This window comes from Ambystoma mexicanum, chromosome 2p (assembly GCF_040938575.1).
Source record: "Ambystoma mexicanum isolate Mex_15411 chromosome 2p, UKY_AmexF1_1, whole genome shotgun sequence".
In the NCBI taxonomy this organism is placed as follows: domain Eukaryota; kingdom Metazoa; phylum Chordata; class Amphibia; order Caudata; family Ambystomatidae; genus Ambystoma; species Ambystoma mexicanum.
In genome coordinates this window covers 1474367914-1474390184 of record NC_090923.1, presented here as the reverse complement: position 1 = coordinate 1474390184, position 22271 = coordinate 1474367914, and the positions used below count along the sequence as shown (strand labels likewise).

At 49.2% G+C, this 22271-nt stretch overlaps 1 protein-coding gene across 1 annotated transcript in view; it reads right to left on the bottom strand.

The window, feature by feature from the left end:
• Positions 1-22271, bottom strand: part of LOC138567643 (zinc finger protein 2-like) — a 563467-nt gene that overhangs the window by 419067 nt on the left and 122129 nt on the right. The gene's annotated exons all lie outside the window — the stretch shown is intronic.

Sequence of the window (22271 nt, the reverse complement as noted above, 5' to 3'; positions counted from 1 at the left end):
TCCCTCCTTATCTCCGCAGAACGTAACTGCAGGAGCAGCCATTCCCCCTCCCATCCAAGGACAGAGCACTCCCAGAGCCCCTGGTGAGCATATTCTCCTGCCGACTGCAGCTTTGCTTTGCTTTGCCCCACATAGAACATATTTTATCAGGCCGCGAGGGAAATGTCTGACAAAATGGCCGTCAATGCCTGCCTGAGCGCGTTGCCTAGCAACGCACTCGTCTTCAACACGAGGACCGCCGGTAGGCGGAAGCCGCTTCGAGGAAGGCCCGCGAGAGCAAGGCCCTTCCTGTTTGCCCCTTTTGCCCCTGATCCTCACTTCAACACCAGCATCAAAGAGGGCAGGAGCCCTTCTCCCGGCAAGCCTGCCTCCCAAGGGTTCACCAGCATCGGCAAAATCTCCTTCCTTATCTCTGCAGAACGTAACTGCAGGAGCAGCCGTTCCCCCTCCCATCCAAGGACAGAGCACTCCCAGAGCCCCTGGTGAGCATATCCTCCTGACGACTGCAGCTTTGCTTTGCTTTGCCCCACATAGAACTTATTTGATCAGGCCGCGAGGGAAATGCCTGACAAAATGCCGTTAATGCCTGCCTGACCGCGTTGCCTAGCAACGCTCTCGTCTTCAACACCGAGGTCTGCTGGTAGGCGGAGCCGCTTTGAGGAAGGCCCGCGAGAGCAAGGCCCTTCCTGTTTGCCCCTGTTGCCCCTGATTCTCACTTCATCACCAGCATCCGAGAGGGCAGGAGCCCTTCTCCCGGCAAGCCTGCTTCCCAAGGGTTCACCAGCACCAGCAAAATCTCCCTCCTTATCTCCGCAGAACGTAACTGCAGGAGCAGCCGTTCCCCCTCCCATCCAAGGACAGAGCACTCCCAGAGCCCCCGGTGAGCATATCCTCCTGCCGACTGCAGCTTTGCTTTGCTTTGCCCCACATAGAACGTATTTTATCAGGCTGCGAGGGAAATGCCTGACAAAATGGCCGTCAATGCCTGCCTGACCGTGTTGCCTAGCAACGCACTCGTCTTCAACAACGAGGTCTGCCGGTAGGCGGAAGCCGCTTCGAGCAAGGCCCGCGAGAGCAAGGCCCTTCCTGTTTGCCCCTGTTCGCCTCTGGAGCTGCTGGCCCAGTACACTTTACCGCTGCACTGATTGGACTCTAACTTACTGTGAGTAGAGTATATCATCATAAGACTATTCTACTGTGCTCATAGAAACGCCCCTGCCTACTGCTAAAAGCCATCATAACATTCAGATTTGGTCAATTTACCATTGTCCACTGTTTACTGCACATGCGTATGTTTCCAATGCCACTGTTCTCATGAGTCAACACTGACACTTCCTATTAGTACGCACATTGATAGCCCATAATGTTGCTCATTCCTATATAGAAGTAACCGAGCCCTCTTAGTCTTTCTTATGCACTTCAGCTACCTGTTTGTAATTAATGGATGCTCATAGTAAATAACTGTAGTATAGTTTGCAAACTCTCGATTTTAGCGTTACCACTGCATATGTATACTGTATCTTGGCTTAGCTGCTTTGGCCACTAGCCTGTACTGTTAATCTTGATTCTAGGAGCCCGCAGACTGGGCTTATTGCATTTTGCTACATATATAGCTATTTCTTAATTCTAGGCAATACATTGATTATGTTTGCTGTTTACTGATCCTGAAAGGTCCTGACCCTAACACTGAGATAACGTGACACACCTGCCTAGCTCAACCTACCCTATCTCACACAGACCACCTATACCTTTACGGTACCAGCATCAGCATGCCCCTATCTGTTATTAACCAGACACTCTACTTGACACTCCGTGCCCTAACCATCACGCTCTACACCATGGCACTCATCACCACCAATAAGACATTGCCATCTATGACACCTACCACCTCACCCTATGCGACTACTGCGTCCCTCTCTTACCCCACAGACGCCATAAATCACCCATCTTACCTGCCATGCCCAACCTCAGACAGAAATCTACGCCTCAGAGCTAGACTAGCTAAGATATATGAGCCCCCTGCTAGGTCGCTTAACATATCCTATGCCTCCAGGACCCAGAGCATGCCTTTGGCACCTCTGTGCAGCCCCAATCCTTCTAAAAAAAGTCAATAAAGCTTAGTAGACCTAAAACTTGACATATTCCTTTGCCCACCACTCTTATTCCCACGAGCCCCTAAATAAAAGGCGCCTAAATCAACGCCAGATCACTGGTAGCACATGCTACCGATGTGGCTGATTTGATCGTGAACGAGGATTTAGACTTCCTTGCCATTACTGAAACATGGCTACACCCTGCGGCTGGCCCTATGATCATGCTAGCAGTCCCCGAGGGATTTTCCATCCTAAGACAGGACAGACAGAATGCTAGAGGCGGAGGCATCGCTTTTATTTACAGATGCAGCCTCAACATGCGACTGGCTACCCAGTCCAACCTCCAGTCCTGTGAATCACTTTCAGTTAAAGTTCCCCTCTCTAACCACCAAACCTTAAACATCCACCTAATATACCGTCCACCAGGCCCGCCCAGAACCTTCATGGATGATATTAACTCCATTTTAACTAATCACCTTAAAAGCACGTCACAAGTACTTCTTCTTGGAGACCTGAACATGGGCTTTAATGACCATTCAGACCAGCTTGCTACAACTGTAGCTAACACCCTGTCTGACCTTGAATTTACCCAGAGATGTAACACTGCTACCCACGAGAAAGGCAGGATCCTTGACTGGGTCGCAGACCATAACTGCCAGGCCAACATACTATCCATCTCACCTCTAGCCTGGACAGACCACCATCTAGAATCCTTCTTGCTCTCAACCAACAAACCCCCACCTTCTGTGGCCATCAGGGCTCCTCCCACTTTAACCAGAAACAAAAAAAACATCACTGCGGACAGGCTGCTACCAATACTACTCCCTACTCTCAATTCTCTCCATGACAATTCCGACCCTGAGAACTTAGTAGAAGAATTTAATAAAGTCATGACGACCTCGTTGAATCAGATTGCCCCAGCGAAACTAAGACCTAGCAAACAAAAAACCCACCTGAATAATTGGTTCACACCATTCCTAAAAGGCCTACGACAACAAAAAAGAAAATGCGAGGCCATATGGAGCAAACATCCATCTGAAGCTAATAAACTCAAACTTGCTTAACTGTCCTCCTTGTACAAAAAAGAAATTTACCTTGCAAAACGTACATACTTTGACACACGCATATCCAATGCCAAGTCAAATATAAAGGAACTGTTCACTATTCTTAAAGAAGTAGAGACCCCAATAGCACCACCTGATACTTGCACAAAAGACAAAAAATGGTGCGAGGACATCCAATTCGCCCTTTCCAATAAAATAGCCACTCTACAAAATAAAATCTACCGCAAACAAATCAGCTTACCTGATCCCTCTGCCTCCAATTCCACAGGCAAAGACAGTAGAGGCGATGCCACGCAATTCAACTTCACTAAGGTCTCCATCATTGAAGTTGAAAGAATAATTTTATCCCTTAAACCGTCAAACTGTCAGGGGGATATATGTCCGGCACAACCTATCAAGGATGCGCCCAGTGACTTATCGCCATTCATCACCAAACTTATCAGTGCATCCTTCACCACTGGCACTATTCCCACCAATCTGAAACAGTCATGGGTACTCCCATTGCTAAAAAAAAACACTCTCGACCCATCTATACCGACCAACTATAGGTCCATCACTACGGTGCCTTTTCTCCTAAAAATCTTGGATAAGGTAGCTTACAACCAAATTCAAAAACATTTGGAACAACATCACCTGCTAGGAGCTAGACAATCTGGCTTCCGCCCCCAGCATGGCACTGAAACTGCCCTCATTGATTTAAAGACCCAAATCGATGAGCTTAAATATAAGGGGAAATCAGCACTACTCCTCCTCCTAGATCTCTCAGCGGCCTTCGATCTTGTCGACCATTCCATTTTATGTAACCACCTTAATACAGCAGCACACTTCTCCCATCAAGCCATCACTTGGATTAGATCCTTCTTAAATGGCAGAACAATGAGGGTCTTCTCACCGCTAGCGGCTGCTGACCCCATACCCATCACCTGTGGTGTGCCTCAGGGATCCTGTGTCTCGCCAACACTCTACAACATCTTCACTAAGCCCCTTTTTGATGATCTGAATCATCTTGGTATCACCTACACTAACTATGCAGATGATACCCAGATCCTCCTCCTGCTTTCTGGGGATTATGAAAAGGATTTGGCCTTGGTGAATAGAGTGTATATCATCATCCAAGCATGGATGGCCACTCACGGCCTATGCCTGAATGATGATAAAACTGAACTCATCATCCTAGGCACCCAACCCAACCTAAGAAAGCTAGGACCCAAATATTCATCATTCATAATTGATGGTAACATCATAAAAGTAGAGCATGAAGTAAAAACACTCGGCTTCTACCTTGATTCCCAATTATCATTCACAAAACAGGTTAACTCCCTTGCATCGTCTACAGCCTAAACATGCAAATTGATACGCACTGGTAAACCATTCCTCTCAGATAACAGCTGCATTACTTTAGCCAGAGCTCTCGTCCTCTCACGTCTGGACTACTGTAATGCACTCTACCTAGGATCACCCAAAGCCACTATCAAACGTATAAAAATCCTTCAAAACAATGCCCTGAGAGCGGCCCGAGGCATGTCCCGAAAAGAACACATTTCCCAGGTTAGTCAACAGCATAACTGGCTCCCAACTCATGAGAAAGTACTCCTGAAAACTCTATCTCTGACTCATAAATCCTTCAACAATGCCGCTCCCATCTATCTAGTGGAGAGATTCCACAAGCAGACATCCTCCAGACCTACCAGATCTGCCAATAAAGACCGTCTTATCGTACCCACCTTCAAACGGGCCACAATCTGAGGCAACAGTTTCCCGGTGAAAGTGTCCAAACTTTGGAACAATTTGTCTCCCAGCTTAAGAATGAACCAAACCTACAACAAATTCAGAGCCAACACTATTATATGGCTAAAAACCGAACAACCAACTCTCCTAACCTAGTAGTAAGGCTATCTACATAACCAGGCCAGCCTGCCACCAGCCACTACTCTGTATCTCTTGCTTCGGTCCTCTGTATATTATGTATGTAAACATGTTTCCCTGTAATTAACCCCCACATGCTTACATTATGTATATTGACGTGTATATAAGTCTTGTATAACTTTTGCATAATTGTGGTGTATTCCCGTTGGTATAATTTGTGTGTAACCAAGTCTTGCATATTTTTGTATCTGCTGCGCCCTGTTACCCTTGGGTATGACGCGCATTATAAATAATAAACAAACAAACAAACATCAGGTGTGCACATAAACATGATTAGCGACTCTAGAGAGAGAGAGTAAAGGACATGCCCTACATACTGGGACCAAGTAAAATATGGTGGCAAGGTGGGAGCACAGCAGGCTAGTGAAGGGAAAAGAAATAATATGAAGCAGCCGGGGTGCTTACGCTGATGAAGAACAGCACAATCAAGCATACAATAGGGTGAACAAGGTCCTTCTAAATGCCCAGTAAACATGTGAGAACGCATCAAGCAGATATACAGTGAGCATAGGCGAGTATAGTGTTATGCTAATGCATGAATGAATGGTATATACGTTCATCAGTAATAGTGTCATACCCTGGTAAGGAGGCGCCAGGGGAGCTGGGGCCACGTCAGGGTCAGTGGAAATTTGGTCAGGATAGGGCAGAGAGTCATGCCAACAGGATCCATGCTTCAGCAATCAACTTTAAGATGGGAATAAGTCTCCAACGATGTGCGGGCAAAGCCAGGTGTGAAAAGTGTGGCTGAAGGCATCTCTGCCGGAGCGTTGCTTCGCTGTATTCTGACAGAGCAAGAGACAAGCGAGTTGGGGGAGGAAGTTCAGGAAGGGAAATGCAATGATAGATACTGGGTGCATAGTTTTGCCGGTTGGAGGAAGAGCTCAAACTCTTCTTACCTTGTAAGCATTGAAGAAGGCTTGACGACAGGGCATCAGGTGCACCTGGCAAGTCTACATGCAAGTCTACGATCATTGAGGTGGCGGGACATACATGAGACATGGGGGGTCATTACGAGTTTGGAGGTATCCATGGTGCTATTAGCGCCATGGCTGCCTCCAAAGTCGTGTCCGGGTTCCTTGAATGGGGACTTACCGGGTCATTCCAACCTTGGAGGATCCGGTAAGTCCCCATTCAAAATACCCATCCCCATTCCCATTCGAGCCCCCACAGGGCTCAATGGGAATGGGGAGGGAGCTAATAACGGGCCCGTTGATAACGGACCCGTTATTAGCTCTCTGGTCCTTTGGCGGCTCTTTAGCGGCTCCCGCTAAGGACGGCTGGTTTTACCAGCCGGCCTTAGTGGGACCTGCTAAGGAACTTCGTAATGCGGCAGTAAGGGATTTACAGCACCGGCATCCTTACTGGCGCCGTTAACCCCTTACAGCCAGCCTCGTAATGAGGCCCATGGTGTCGGTGAAGATGCCGGAAATGGCCGGAAAGGCCGAGACAGGCCTAGATAGCCTTTCATGTCAGCACACTTCATAGGGCATATTTCTTTGCTCTGGGGGCTAATCAGGTCTCTGGGTGTTGAAAGCTTGGTTAGGAGCCTGCAGGGGAGGCTCGGTGTAGTTGTAAAAGTTGTCGCCATTTTTAAATGGCTTGTATGGTCAATCGGGGTAATGTGCTGAGCTGCACACGTGCATCTCAGCAAATCCCCTTCTGCAGCCTAGTGCATCCCTTCCTTCAACGCAGTGTCCGTGGCTGATAAAAACTTGTTTATCAAAGCATGGCTGATCCAAAACCATCCAAAAATGTTTCAGAACATTTGAAAAAGTAGTTTCCCTTCCATTCCCAGCTGTAATGGTTTCTCTCATCCTCCATGATAGGCATTTCTACTACTAATAGGATCTGCAGCAGGCAAATCCCCTCCATGTAAAGTAAGTGGCTGTAGGAGTCTGATTCACATAAATCGCCTTCCTGTGAATAGATTTTCTATTTAACAGCAGTAAGGCCATCAGAGACTCTGGATCCCTATCGGCTCTACCTATGGAGACTTCTGCATTAAGCAAAACATTCTATATTCTTATGATCTTGCTTGGCTGGTACTGCTTCAACCGTCCTAACCTTGACACTCAGCATCTTCCATGCATTATATCATGTAAACAATCATATCTTTTACACATGCCGATGTGTTTAACATACTGTGGTATGCCCTTGATTATAGAAAACAATAATGGCTAATTATTTATTTTACTTATTTATTTTGTTGGGTATTGTATGGCGTCTATACACAAGTGTTTCCAAGGGCCACAAGGCAAAAAAGGGGTTGAGGCGGAGGGACGGGGCGGGCATAGGAAAAAACAACAGTAAACGGCCGCTTGTGACATTCTTACTGTGCAAGTATAAAGACAACCAAGTGAAGGGGGAGGGTGGAAGTAGGGAGAAGGGATGGGATAGGGGTGAAGTGCAGGAGTGGGGCCCAGGGGGATGAGCAAGTGATGAGGGGAGCCACGGAGGGCATGTGCTTGGGAAACCATGGGGGAGGGAGGACAAGTGCGGTGGAAAAGGGGGACCAGATAAGACTTGTGCTGGTAGGGATGCTGGGAGAGACCAGTCAGGGAGGTCCAGGCCCCCGAAAAAACTCATAAGGGAACAGGCACCAGTCTCAGAAGCAGAGAGAGATTAGCAGAGGAGGGAGAGAAGGAAGGAGCAGGAGAAGAGGAAAGTCTTGAAAGGTTTCCAGCACTTAAGAAGGTCCGGCTCAAGTCTGAGGAGGCCAGGAAGGCCATTCCAGAGGAAGGCTCCTGCCGAGGAACGGGATCTACACCCCACTCTGTGCTTGGAGAAATGTCTGATCTACAGAGAGTTGGAGCTAGGGGACCGAAGAACTCTAGCAGGGAGTTATTTAGGTAGATAAAGTTGTATGTTGAGAGATCCCAGGCCCCAGACAGCCTTGTGGGTGATGCAAAGGGTCTTGAACTTGATCATTGTGGTCACCTGCAGCCTGTGTAGAGATTTTAGGGCTGGAGAGATGCAGTCCCTGCTTAAGTATTTATATACAACCTATACACACAATATTTCCTCAAGAGAAAATAGATAAATATCAATTGATGTGCAGATATTACTAGTCCCGGTAGAATTCCAACATCCATCCATTTTCTTTTAAACCGGGCTTCACTCAACTTTCCCTGATGGGGCTTCAAAATCACAATTGCTGTTCTATGGCGCCCTAATGCTGGTCCTGGGATACGAAATGTAAGGAGCACCTTATAATTTCGGAAGCACATGATATAGTGGGCTTCTTCTGATCATGCAGTATTGCACCTGCCATCTGGTATCCATCCCCATGTGAACGAGGCAAATTTAATGCCCTTTTTTCCATTTTATATCCTTGGGTATGAACTACTTTGGACGCCATATGATGTAGCAAATTGCATGACCAGGGGCTGCTTCTTCCAAGGCCAGTATTTGCCTCGCTGTCTGCATCACCAGAAAGAGGAGGGAACACCAATATGTTCTTGTGGGCTGAGGAATGTATAGCATATTCCAGAAATACTGCAGTCGATGTTTATGTAGCTGACTATTCCTACTATTTTTCTTAAACTAGCTTACCTTAATGAATCAATCAGAATTAAAGACATGTTTTACAGCAGGTTGGACCTTCCATTTGACACAAATAACAAAATGAACACTTTTTTAGTGACCTGTGCACACCATTTTACCTGCTTATTTTATGTAGTCAGCTAACTGGTTTTATGTGGGCTCTACTATTAATTTATAACAATAACATTGATATTAAAGCTTTTGATGCATTGGCCAATAACACTGAAATGTATTGCTTTTGGTATGGAATGCACCTACTAGATTACCACATAACAATGACAATTTTCTATCAATGCCCAAAAAAATGAGTTTCTCAGCAGTTCACTAGGGTGAACCATTTACTAAAGGGCAATGATTATTAATGCTATTTGGCAAACGACTGTACTGCTAACTGTTATAATTATTACGTTACTCCTTTGTATATATGAATAAGTAACTTTATTGTGAGACCCCACAGCCTCCTCCTAAACTCACTCAGCACCAACCGCCACTGTGGAATGTTGATTGCCAACACGCATCAACATTCCACCAGTGTGCCTATGCACGAGCCCGTGCATATTACAACATATCCTCTTCCCTTGTATAACAATGTTAATACAAATTTGAACAATGAAACAATGAACAATGGAACAATGAACAAAATGTTACATGACTTGTCATACTACAACATGCATCCCGATATAAACTAAAAATGAGTGCAATTTAATATAGTTGTACTTTTAACAAATGTAGTCTCTAAATCTTATGGGAGGACCACACCTTCTACCCACACGACCCCTGTTTTGTCTCTCATCATGTTGCTGATCAATAGCATTCTGACATTCCCCACCTACCTCTGGACCAACAGGATTTGGCATTGGAACAATCTCTTCTTGTTCAATCCTTATTCTTTGTGAATCAACAGGATCATAATCTAGTACTGTTTCTTGCAATTCCAAATTAGATCCCACATCTGGCCTAGCCTTACTTTTACAGCCACTCACCACCACTCTTCTCTTACTCCACACAGAGCCATCCTCCAAGTGCACATGTCCCTTTCCCACCTTGACAACTCTCCTTAAGGGCATGAAAGAACTGTAACCTTTGTGAACCATCCTAGGATTCTTAATGTACACTTCATCCCCGGGCTTAACATTCAACTCCTTCTTAGTTTTTTGTGAAGACATTGTACTCTGCTGTCGCTCCAAAACACTGCGATGAACAGCTCGCAAGTCCATATCGCATGGCCCACCACCCCCCATGGCCAAGGTTCTCAATGTTGTACCTGCCTTCCTACCCCTCATGAGTTCAAATGGAGATCTTCCCGTAAGTATGGCCGGTGTTCTCCGATATGCAGCCAGGTATTGTGTTAACACATCCTGCCAATTCAACCCATTGGCCAAAGCCAATTGTATGGCTGCATTAATGGTACCATTTGCTCTCTCAACCAATCCATTCGCAGAAGGATTATATAAAGCTGTCCTACAATGCGAAATGGCATGCTGCTCCAAAAATTCCCTCATTGCTCTAGAAGTGAACTGCACCCCATTGTCAGTCACTAAAGTTGCAGGTAATCCTTCACGATCAAATACTTTCTTTAAAAAATCAATAACAGAATTCGTTGTAACACTAGAACATGCCGCCACCTCAATCCACCTGGACGTATAGTCCACCAATACCAACATATATTTGGACTCAGGCTCTAAACAGTCAAATGGACCCATGATATCCAAAGCCAATTTCGACCATACCTGCTCTGGAACCTCTACAGGGTGTATAGGTTGTGGATGCAGTACCTTGCTCTTATCACTAACAGAACATGCCATACAATCTTTCACTACTTGCTCAACATCCTTGTCCATAGATGGCCACCAGTACTCTTCTCTCAATCTCCTTTTAGTTAAAGATCGTCCCAAATGACCAACATGTGCCAATTCCACTATTCTTCCCCTCAAACTTACAGGAGGTATCAATTTGTAACCCCTAGACACACCCCAGGGACCCTCGGCCAATTCGTCAATAACCTGAATATAAGCTTTTCCCTCCAACCTGTCCTTAACGGTGTGCCACCCCTTGAGCAAACCTTCCCTAACCCACCTCAACTCAAGATCCGTTTCCGACTCCCGATCCCACACCGACTTCTCCACAGCTGAAGTCACCAAAGCAACCTGACAATCCTGCGAATCATCCTCTTGTACTATTCCTGCCTCACCATCACCTTGTCCCACTGGCAAACGGGACAAACAGTCCGCAACAACATTCAACCTTCCTGGAAAATACTGCAAGGAAAAATTATAATCCTGCAACTGTACTGACCACTTTGCAATCCTTGGAGACACTGCCATGACCCCTTTGGTAGAAAATACCTGCACCAATGGTTTGTGGTCCGTTCTGACAATATACGGTATACCCCACAAAAATGTCCTGAAGTGTTTTGAAGCCCATAAAACTGCCAAGGTCTCTCTCTCAATTACAGAGTACCTCGTTTCCACCTCTCTCAAGGTCCTTGAAGCAAAAGCCACTGGTACCCATTCACCTTTTATCCATTGCTCTAGCACTGCCCCAAGACCTACCTCACTTGCATCCACAGTCAAAACAGTTTTATTTTTCAGATGAAATGACTTCAATGAGGGAGCATTCTCTACTTCCTTTTTGACCAACTCAAATTCTGCCGCACACTCCGCGGACCATACAAACCTTGCACACTTCTTCATGAGAGCTCTCATGGCCACCGTTTTTTCAGCATAATTAGGAACAAATTTAACATAGTACTCCACAAGACCCAGAAAAGCCCTTAGCTGATCCTTATTGCCCGGAGCTGGCGTATCTCTCAACATTTGTACTAACTCCTTTTTTGGACTCACACCTCGTGAACTCAATGTGTGTCCCAAATATGTGACCTCCTGCACACCCACCTGACACTTGGTCAACTTTACCGTCAAACCTCTCTCTTTAAGAATGTGCATGACCTTCCTTACCCTGACATCATGTTGTTCCTTGCTGCTGCCCCAAACCAAAATGTCATCTTGAAAATAGTTGACACCCTTCACCCCGCCAAACAACTGCTGCATCAACCGCTGAAACACAGCGGAAGCCGAAGCCAATCCAAAAGGCATACGACAAAACCTGAAAGCCCCAAACGGAGTCACAAATGACGTAAGGGGTCTGGAATCTACATGCAGGTCAATTTGATGATAAGCGGTTGACAAATCAAACGTTGAAAAGTATTTAGCTTCCCCCAACGTCAACAACAACTCATTTATATTTGGCAAGGGATGCCGATCCACCCATATGTTGGAATTTAGTTCTCGGAGGTCTACACACATTCTTATGTTGCCATCACTCTTCTTAACTAAAACTACCGGAAACAACCACTCCGAACACTCAATAGGCTCAATTATTCCTGCTGACTGCAACTTAGTCAGTTCCGCTTTAAATGCCTCCCTGGCTGCAACAGGCACTCCCCTTACTTTATGCACTCTCGGAATCGCCCCCTTCTTCAACACAATGCGATGTGTAAAACCTTTAAGTTTGCCAAGGGTGTCTGAAAATACCTCAGGAAACTCACTCATGAGGACTGTGGAAGTAACCGTTATGTTATTCTCTTCTCCTCCCTCCATGACACTTAAAACTGGTTCCTTTTCACCTGGATGAATTTGTATTTTCAGTGCAGCCTGCTCATCCCAACCCAGTATACTTGTGCCCTTTGAAGCCACATACAATTTACCCATAGTTTGCCTCCCCTTGAAAGAGAAATTCGACCAATTATAACCCAGCAGGTCAATGGATTGCTGCCCATAAGCATATGGTCTTATGTCCGGGGGCAACAAAGTAGACATTTCTTTACCCAGCACTTCATGATAGATTTCCGGAGACACCAGGGTATAAGGTGACCCCGAATCCACCAACATATCCACAGGATGCTGGTCCACTAATACCGACACCCATGGACCCTTCCGCCCCCAACCCTCAACATGTAAAATGACACTCTGATTGGAGACACTCTGATTAGAGCCACCACCCGATGCCCCTTCTAGCCCCATGGTAGCATCCTCTGTGATTACACTAGCAACCACCTGCCCCATACACATACGTGCAAAATGACCCATACGTTTACATTTCCTGCACTCAACATTTTTAGCAGGACATAACTTCGAACCAACATTGTGACTCAACCAGCCACAATTTTTGCATCCCTCCTTGACCTTAGATGCTCTATTGCCTTGTGTCACAACTTTATCCCCAGCTTTTCTACTCCTTGGCACCACAGCATGTACCATCTCCCTATTCCCGTCCCTTTCAGTAACCACTTGTACACTCGCTTTTGAGGCTTCAATTGCTCTGGCAATCTCCAAAACCTTATCAAGAGAAGGATTGTTCTCAATCCACAATCTCTCTCTAATTTTTTGGTTGGATGTCTTCATCATGATCTGATCCCTTATGTGTTCCTCTCCATTCCCCGGGAACCCGCACGTAGCCATAAGTGCCCGTAAAGCTGTAACATATGCATCTATGCTTTCCATAGAACCTTGTGCCCTAGAGAAAAACTTATATCGCTCTAAAACCACATTAACTCTTTTACCAAAACGTATTTGCAATTTTTTTAAAGCAGTTTCATAGGCACTTACCACCATTTCCCCTTCACCTCTCCCTTGAACCATCACATTCTCTCCCGGCAAATGACGAAAAACCCTCAACCCCTCAGTACCAATGCAATTCAGTAAAGCAGCCTCTTTTTCATCGTCATTAAACTTTGCCCCACCTGCGGCCCTCAAATATACCTTAAAAGCATCTACCCACTGCTCCCAAGGAGCAACCGGCTCTCCCGGATTCGGAAGAAAAGCAGGTGGAGGCCTAGCAGCTGTATGAAACATAGTTGATTATACTCCCCTGTTTCTTCTATCCCCAAAAGTAACTTGCTAACTTTGTGCACTGCAAAAATCTTAATTCACTAGCGGAAGATAATTATCTCATTGACACTTTGTGCACCTGCCCCCCAAAATTACATACAGCCCCAAAGTATTGTCACTGGTGGATCACCATACACCAACGATACAAAGCAGACAAATATCTTCCACTGTTGCCTTGGGCACGTGCACCCACACGTAATTGCAGTACAGCCAAGTTCTGGCACTGGGTGAGTCTCAACAGTTAATCCAACAATTCCTTGGCAGCAAATCCAGGCCAAGCACATCCACTAACCTCCTGTTGTCGGCGCCTCCAACCTCCTTTAGAAGTAATTGCAGCCCTTTCCACTTGCCAGCCTACAGTTGTACTCCTGCACACCCAAATTGGTATCTGTCAGCGCCACCGCAACCCCTCCTCCTTCCTTACGGCGACCCAGACCCATAAACAGCCTTGGATCAGGACGCTGTTGGGGGCGGGGCCAGCGGCCGGCACTTTATTGTGAAGCGCCACCACAGCCCCCCTCCTTCCCGGAGACTCACGGTCCCCGAAAAACAGCGTTGGAAACAGACGCTGCTGGAGGCGGGGCTATGCGCCGGCCTCTGCTATATGCGCACACTCTCACGTGTGCCGGCCACCGTACAGCTCAGCAGCAACACTTCCTGTCCGCCCCAACAGACTCCAAGCTGCAGGAGCCTCCTTGGCGAATGGAGCTCTCCAGCCCCCCGTCGCTGCACCGATGGCCGTGCACCAAACAGCCGACCCGCGAACTCCCTGGGTCTCAGCTGCCCACCGCAGACCGGCAACACTGGCCTGCGCGGTGCCCTGACTGGGCACCCGAACCGCTCCTCCCTGCTCAACCAAGCAGAGGCGGACTGGCCAGTGACCGTGCCCGACTGGGTACCCGGACAGCTCCTCCGCTTCCCCACCTGGGCGCCCCGACACTCCTCCTTGCTGCACAGGCCGGCGCGGACTGGCCTGCAGCAATGCTCCGACTGAGCGGCACCCGGGTAGCTCCTCCGCTACACCTCCGAATCACCGACAGCATCGAAGGTAAGGTAGAAGCCCAAACAGCTGCTCCACGCACTCGGCTGGGCACCCGGACAGCTCCTCCGCTTCCCCACCTGGGCGCCCCGACACTCCTCCTTGCTACACGGGCCGGCACGGACTGGCCCGCAGCAATGCTCCGACTGAGCGGCACCCGGGCAGCTCCTCCGCTTCACCTCCGATCACCGACAACACCGGAGGTGAGGTAGAAGCCCAAACAGCTGCTCCACGCACACGTGGGGTGGGGTCTCACACCTCCTCGTCGCCAATGACACTTTGTGCACCTGCCCCCCAAAATTACATACAGCCCCAAAGTATTGTCACTGGTGGATCACCATACACCAACGATACACAGCAGACAAATATCTTCCACTGTTGCCTTGGGCACGTGCACCCACACGTAATTGCAGTACAGCCAAGTTCTGCCACTGGGTGAGTCTCAACAGTTAATCCAACAATTCCTTGGCAGCAAATCCAGGCCAAGCACATCCACTAACCTCCTGTTGTCGGCGCCTCCAACCTCCTTTAGAAGTAATTGCAGCCCTTTCCACTTGCCAGCCTACAGTTGTACTCCTGCACACCCAAATTAGTATCTGTCAGCGCCACCGCAACCCCTCCTCCTTCCTTACGGCGACCCAGACCCGTAAACAGCCTTGGATCAGGACGCTGTTGGGGGCGGGGCCAGCGGCCGGCACTTTATTGTGAAGCGCCACCACAGCCGCCCTCCTTCCCGGAGACTCACAGTCCCCGAAAAACAGCGTTGGAAACAGACGCTGCTGGAGGCGGGGCTATGCGCCGGCCTCTGCTATATGCGCACACTCTCACGTGTGCCGGCCACCGTACAACTCAGCAGCAACACTTCCTGTCCGCCCCAACAGACTCCAAGCTGCAGGAGCCTCCTTGGCGAATGGAGCTCTCCAGCCCCCCGTCGCTGCACCGATGGCCGTGCACCAAACAGCCGACCCGCGAACTCCCTGGGTCTCAGCTGCCCACCGCAGACCGGCAACACTGGCCTGCGCGGTGCCCTGACTGGGCACCCGAACCGCTCCTCCCTGCTCAACCAAGCAGAGGCGGTCTGGCCAGTGACCGTGCCCGACTGGGTACCCGGACAGCTCCTCCGCTTCCCCACCTGGGCGCCCCGACACTCCTCCTTGCTGCACATGCCGGCGCGGACTGGCCCGCAGCAATGCTCCGACTGAGCGGCACCCGGGTAGCTCCTCCGCTTCACCTCCGAATCACCGACAGCATCGAAGGTAAGGTAGAAGCCCAAACAGCTGCTCCACGCACTCGGCTGGGCACCCGGACAGCTCCTCCGCTTCCCCACCTGGGCGCCCCGACACTCCTCCTTGCTACACGGGCCGGCACGGACTGGCCCGCAGCAATGCTCCGACTGAGCGGCACCCGGGCAGCTCCTCCGCTTCACCTCCGATCACCGACAACACCGGAGGTGAGGTAGAAGCCCAAACAGCTGCTCCACGCACACGTGGGGTGGGGTCTCACACCTCCTCGTCGCCAATGATACTTTGTGCACCTGCCCCCCAAAATTACATACAGCCCCAAAGTATTGTCACTGGTGGATCACCATACACCAACGATACACAGCAGACAAATATCTTCCACTGTTGCCTTGGGCACGTGCACCCACACGTAATTGCAGTACAGCCAAGTTCTGCCACTGGGTGAGTCTCAACAGTTAATCCAACAATTCCTTGGCAGCAAATCCAGGCCAAGCACATCCACTAACCTCCTGTTGTCGGCGCCTCCAACCTCCTTTAGAAGTAATTGCAGCCCTTTCCACTTGCCAGCCTTTAGTTGTACTCCTGCACACCCAAATTGGTATCTGTCAGCGCCACCGCAACCCCTCCTCCTTCCTTACGGCGACCCAGACCCGTAAACAGCCTTGGATCAGGACGCTGTTGGGGGCGGGGCCAGCGGCCGGCACTTTATTGTGAAGCGCCACCACAGCCGCCCTCCTTCCCGGAGACTCACAGTCCCCGAAAAACAGCGTTGGAAACAGACGCTGCTGGAGGCGGGGCTATGCGCCGGCCTCTGCTATATGCGCACACTCTCACGTGTGCCGGCCACCGTACAGCTCAGCAGCAACACTTCCTGTCCGCCCCAACAGACTCCAAGCTGCAGGAGCCTGCTTGGCGAATGGAGCTCTCCAGCCCCCCGTCGCTGCACCAATGGCCGTGCACCAAACAGCCGACCCGCGAACTCCCTGGGTCTCAGCTGCCCACCGCAGACCGGCAACACTGGCCTGCGCGGTGCCCTGACTGGGCACCCGAACCGCTCCTCCTTGCTCAACCAAGCAGAGGCGGACTGGCCAGTGACCGTGCCCGACTGGGCACCCGGACAGCTCCTCCGCTTCCCCACCTGGGCGCCCCGACACTCCTCCTTGCTGCACAGGCCGGCGCGGACTGGCCCGCAGCAATGCTCCGACTGAGCGGCACCCGGGTAGCTCCTCCGCTTCACCTCCGAATCACCGACAGCATCGAAGGTAAGGTAGAAGCCCAAACAGCTGCTCCACGCACTCGGCTGGGCACCCGGACAGCTCCTCCGCTTCCCCACCTGGGTGCCCCGACACTCCTCCTTGCTACACGGGCCGGCACGGACTGGCCCGCAGCAATGCTCCGACTGAGCGGCACCCGGGCAGCTCCTCCGCTTCACCTCCGATCACCGACAACACCGGAGGTGAGGTAGAAGCCCAAACAGCTGCTCCACACACATGTGGGGTGGGGTCTCACACCTCCTCGTCGCCAATGTTATAATTATTACGTTACTCCTTTGTATATATGAATAAGTAACTTTATTGTGAGACCCCACAGCCTCCTCCTAAACTCACTCAGCACCAACCGCCACTGTGGAATGTTGATTGCCAACACGCATCAACATTCCACCAGTGTGCCTATGCACGAGCCCGTGCATATTACAACACTAACCTTCCAAATAACAGTGACCTCGACCGTTGAGCCAAGCTGATGCTCTCTATAACCAAATGAATGGTCCTCATTACAGGTTTGACCGTTATTTGACCCTATCTTCATGGAATAATCGCCAAATGTGTTTACTGTTACTGCCAACCGGTCCAGTGGAACTACTTCTGTATTATGAGTGGTAGTAAAGTATGGTTAATCCCCCTTTTTGGAGTCGATAGGACTACATGGGGATTTTTTCTGATTTACCGTGAGTTGTACTTCCACTGTGGTAAATCTGCTGATTTTTGCCTTTGGTAAATCTCTTCTTCGGGTCCAAAACTATAATTCAGCGATGCTGTATTAGCGGAAATAATTCCATTAAGCCAAAACAAGAGGCAGTGTGCCATTTATCCAAAATACATAGATGGGAACCTAAAGTGACTTTTTGCATTTGGCACTTAAAAAAATCATAACCTCAAAGTCACCTTCATGTATAATGTTGGCAAACCCATATACTATTTGAAAACACATAACAATCACATGCAATAAACACATTTTTAATAGACAAGCATGAAAACAGTCAACAAAGACAAATTTAAATACTCCATGTAAGTCCATACTTCATGTATATGGTAAGTATTTCAAAACCTTGATTAACAAAACAGAACTGAACTGCCAAAACCACATAAAATAAAGATATAGGGCAAATACGAGGGTGGGAGGTGGCCTAAACTCATGCAGTGAAGATGTGCTCTGCCTGAGCTCCCACTGCCATCCTGATAAATGATCCTGATTCTGGCATAAAACAGTATTCAGAGTTCTTTTCTCGCAATTCCCTTGTTGTGCATAGCTACGGTTACGCTGTGATCTATTTTCAACAAAAACCGAAGCTTCAGGAGCCGGGAAGAACCAGGCACACACATACCTAAAATGGCAACCGGGTCGGCTCTCCAACACTAGGCGAGCTGGCAGAGACACACAGAAAAACTGCTTGAGTGCCTGGCCACATTGGACGCCTTTAGTACCTGTGGCTACAGGGGGAGGGGGGGCAGTCCACGCTGCCCCCTGTGGTGTCGTCACAGTCTATTGTCAGGTGGGGAGGGACACGGGGCAGCAGGAAGGGGAGGAATAAGGAGAGGAAGAGTTTGGCCCAGTTCGAGATTTGATGTGTAAGAATAAAGACATGTTGCAACCCAGCTCTGGTATCCGTCCATTCTTGTGTGAATGAAGAGTGACTGCATACCCAGAGCGTCAGGCGGTCCATGAGGGACTTTACATTGGCGACGAGGCGGTAAGCGGACCCCACGCTGCCTGTCGTGCTTCGCTGGAGCGGCCGCGCTCACATCTGCGTCGCAGGCCCCAGCACACCAGAGGGAGACCGCAGCGAGGGCAGTAGGCTCCACAATTATCGTGCACTTCGAGCAGTGGAGGAGCTGACCTCCCGCTCAGCGCAAAACCAGACAACGGGTAAGTGAGCGTGCCTGCTCCCCATTTACCAGCATCCGGGCAGTGGGAGAGATCATCTCCCGCCCGCAGCAGGTAGAGGCGGCCATCGGAGGTAGGCCAATAAGGTGGGAAGGCGCCCGTTCATCCACAAGTCAGAGCATACCAGCGGGTGGGAGCAAAACGCTCCCCGCTGGAGAAGGAGACAGCCACACAAGCAGCCAGCATATAGAGAGGGAAATCGCCTGCCCAACAGTGCCAGCAAAGCGCCCCCGCCTGGGCCCACATACCATTCGAAAGTGCAAAACGGGAAAACGCCAGCCCAACACAGCGCTCCCACCTGGGCCTGCACAGTAACCAAGGAACACGGAAACAGCAACAGGGCCCCCCCTGCTACCATAAGAGTATACAAATGTTACCAGGGCCACATGAGAAGAGGGCTTAAGCAGGAACCAGGGAAAATTCAAGCCACCCTCAAGGCCTGAGACGCAGACCCCAGCCTGGAGGTCACACTCAACCAGCACAACCAGCTCTCCAAGTGAGCATGATAGAGGAGGACTCACTAACTGTTCCAGTGACACCTGCAAGAACACTTCCAAAAAAAATGTCAGACAGCATAGTGTCCCATCTTCCTTCAAATGTTGACCTCACTGACACCAGCACGCTAGGGTCAAGGTGGAAGAGGTGGCTCAGGGATTTCGAAGTGTGCCTCAAGGCAGTTGGACCCCTAGAAGATGAGCAGAAGCACAGCCTGCTCAAACACGCCGTGGGCTCAAACGTGCAGGACATACTGGATGAAATACCGGAGAGTGACATAGACACCTATACCAACCTAAAAACAACCCTCACTGACTATTTCATGCCCCACACAAACGCGGACTATGAAAGACATATCTTCCACACCACAAAACAAAACAAAGGCGAGACCATGGACACTTTTGTAATGAGGCTAAGACTACGAATGCAACACTGTGAGTTCAACAAATACTCCAATGAAGAAGCACTTCGCTCACAGATCATAGCCGGGTGTGAAAGCGCCGATTTCAGGAAACGGCTACTACAAAAGTCACGAAACTTAGAGGAAATACTGCACCTGGCTCGATTGGACGCTGCACTGGCGGTGAAGGTAGAAAGGCTTGATGACATAAAAATCTCACGGAAAGCATGAAAACGTCAACAAGCTAGAAGGGGCAGCGAGAAACGTCGACCCATTTTGCTACAGGTGCGGTCATGAATACCCGCATGAGGACCAATGCCCTACCATGGGCCAGACATGCTCCGCCTGTGGAGGGTAGAATCTCTACAAAGCGGTCTGCCTCATCTTTCACAGCAAAATGAGGGGAGCAGGAAGAAACGGACGGCCAACCCCAGAACAAGAGCAAGGGCAATCGACCCCAAGTCGAACAACACAGCACTTCCACGACCCGGCACGTTACCGACACTGTGACGAACAGCCAGAGAGAAGGCAAGACAGAAACGAATGGAGGGACAACAAGACCCCAAAATCCAGACAGAGGAGGAGACCTCGAAGGTACGTCAGATACCTCGTGGAACAATCTCAGTCCGACAGTGCATCAAGTGCGTCCTCGGAGGACAATGCCCGAAGAAGTGAGAAGCACAAGGAAGAACCACAAAAAAAGGGTTACCTATATGCCCTAAAAAACACTGTGGCAAAAGAACACAGCCTGCTGCTAATAATCTAGGTCAACCAAACAGCGGCTGGATTTCTAGTAGACACTGGGGCCACCGTAAACGTGATCAGCGAGGAGGTGTACAAGAGCATACCCCATGCCCCTCACCTACAACCAGCCTGAGCACTCATATTCCCCTACGGCTCAAAGACACCTTTAGCCTGCAAGGGATTCTTCATGGCCTCATGCCGGTACAAAGATCATGCAAATGACATTCACATGCACGTCCTAGAAGCTGCCACCGACAGCGGATGCATTCTTAGCTACCAAGCAGCCATTGAAATGGGATTAGTCCACATATTATATCGTCTTATGGTGCACAAATACCCAGACCCCACCGCAAACATAGAGCAAGTCTTCCCCGCGCTGTTCAAGGGCTTAGGAAAATTGAAGGACCGACAAATTGAATTACACATTGACACAAGCATCCCACCAGTAGCTCAACATTACAGGGGAATCCTCATCAACATCCAGAAGCAAGTAGAAAATGAACTAATGAAGCTACTGGAGGAAGACATTATCGAACCAGCAGAAGGTCCCACACCATGGGTTTCCCCCATAGTACCCAAACCCAAAAGAGACTCATCCGACATCCGCATATGTGTGGACATAAGAAGACCCAACAAAGCCATAATGAGATAACGCCACCAGGCACCCCCCTTCCCGACATGGTGCATCTCCTGAATGGGGCCACAGTCTTTTCAAAATTGGACCTTAACAAAGGCTATCACCAACTAGAACTCAGCAAAAGATCCAGCAGAGATCCAAAATGTAATCAAACATGTGCCAAACTGTCTAAATTACAGTGATGACATACTAGTATTTGGTCAGACACAAGAACAGCACGACAACACTCCCATGCGAGTGTGCATGGCCTTAGAGGAAGCCGACTCACCCTGAACAAAAAGAAATGTGAGTTCCGAAAAAGAACACTATGTTTTTTTGGCCACATCTTCTCCAAGAGGGGCATGACACCAGACCCAGAGAAAGTTGGTGCACTCACAGGCGCAGAACCACCCAACTCCACGACCGACCTCAGGTCATTCCTGGGATTAGCGAGCTATTGCGCGCGCTATATCAAGGACTTTGCATCTGTCAGCGAGCCCCTCAAGGCCCTCACTAAACTCAATGCTGAATTAATTTGGTACGCCAAGTGTCAGGAAGCATTTCAGACCATAAAAGACTGACTCGCAGACGCCAACGACATGGCATACTTTGATCCCAGAAAGACCCCAGAACTCATCGTAGATGCGAGTCCCGTAGGTCTCGGGCCATACTAACCCAACTAGACGAAAAAGAAGGACATGACAAACACATAGTATCATATGCAAGCAGGAGCTTGACAAAGACCAAGCAGGCATATTTCCAAGCTGAAAAGGAAGGCCTAGCAGTAGTTTGGGCCTGCAAACATTTCCACTTGTTTCTCTACGGAAAGCCATTCACAGTTGTGACAGACCACCAAGCACTAATCTTCATCTACGGCAACCCACAAGCCAAAATGCCACCCAGAATAGCAAGATGGGCCCTGTGCCTACAAGACTACCAGTTCAGCATTAATACATAGACCAGGAAAAGAACGAATCCCAGCGGACTTTCCCTCACAGCACCCGCAAAATTAATGCAACCCTGAATTCGCCATTGCAGACCAATACATCCGATACA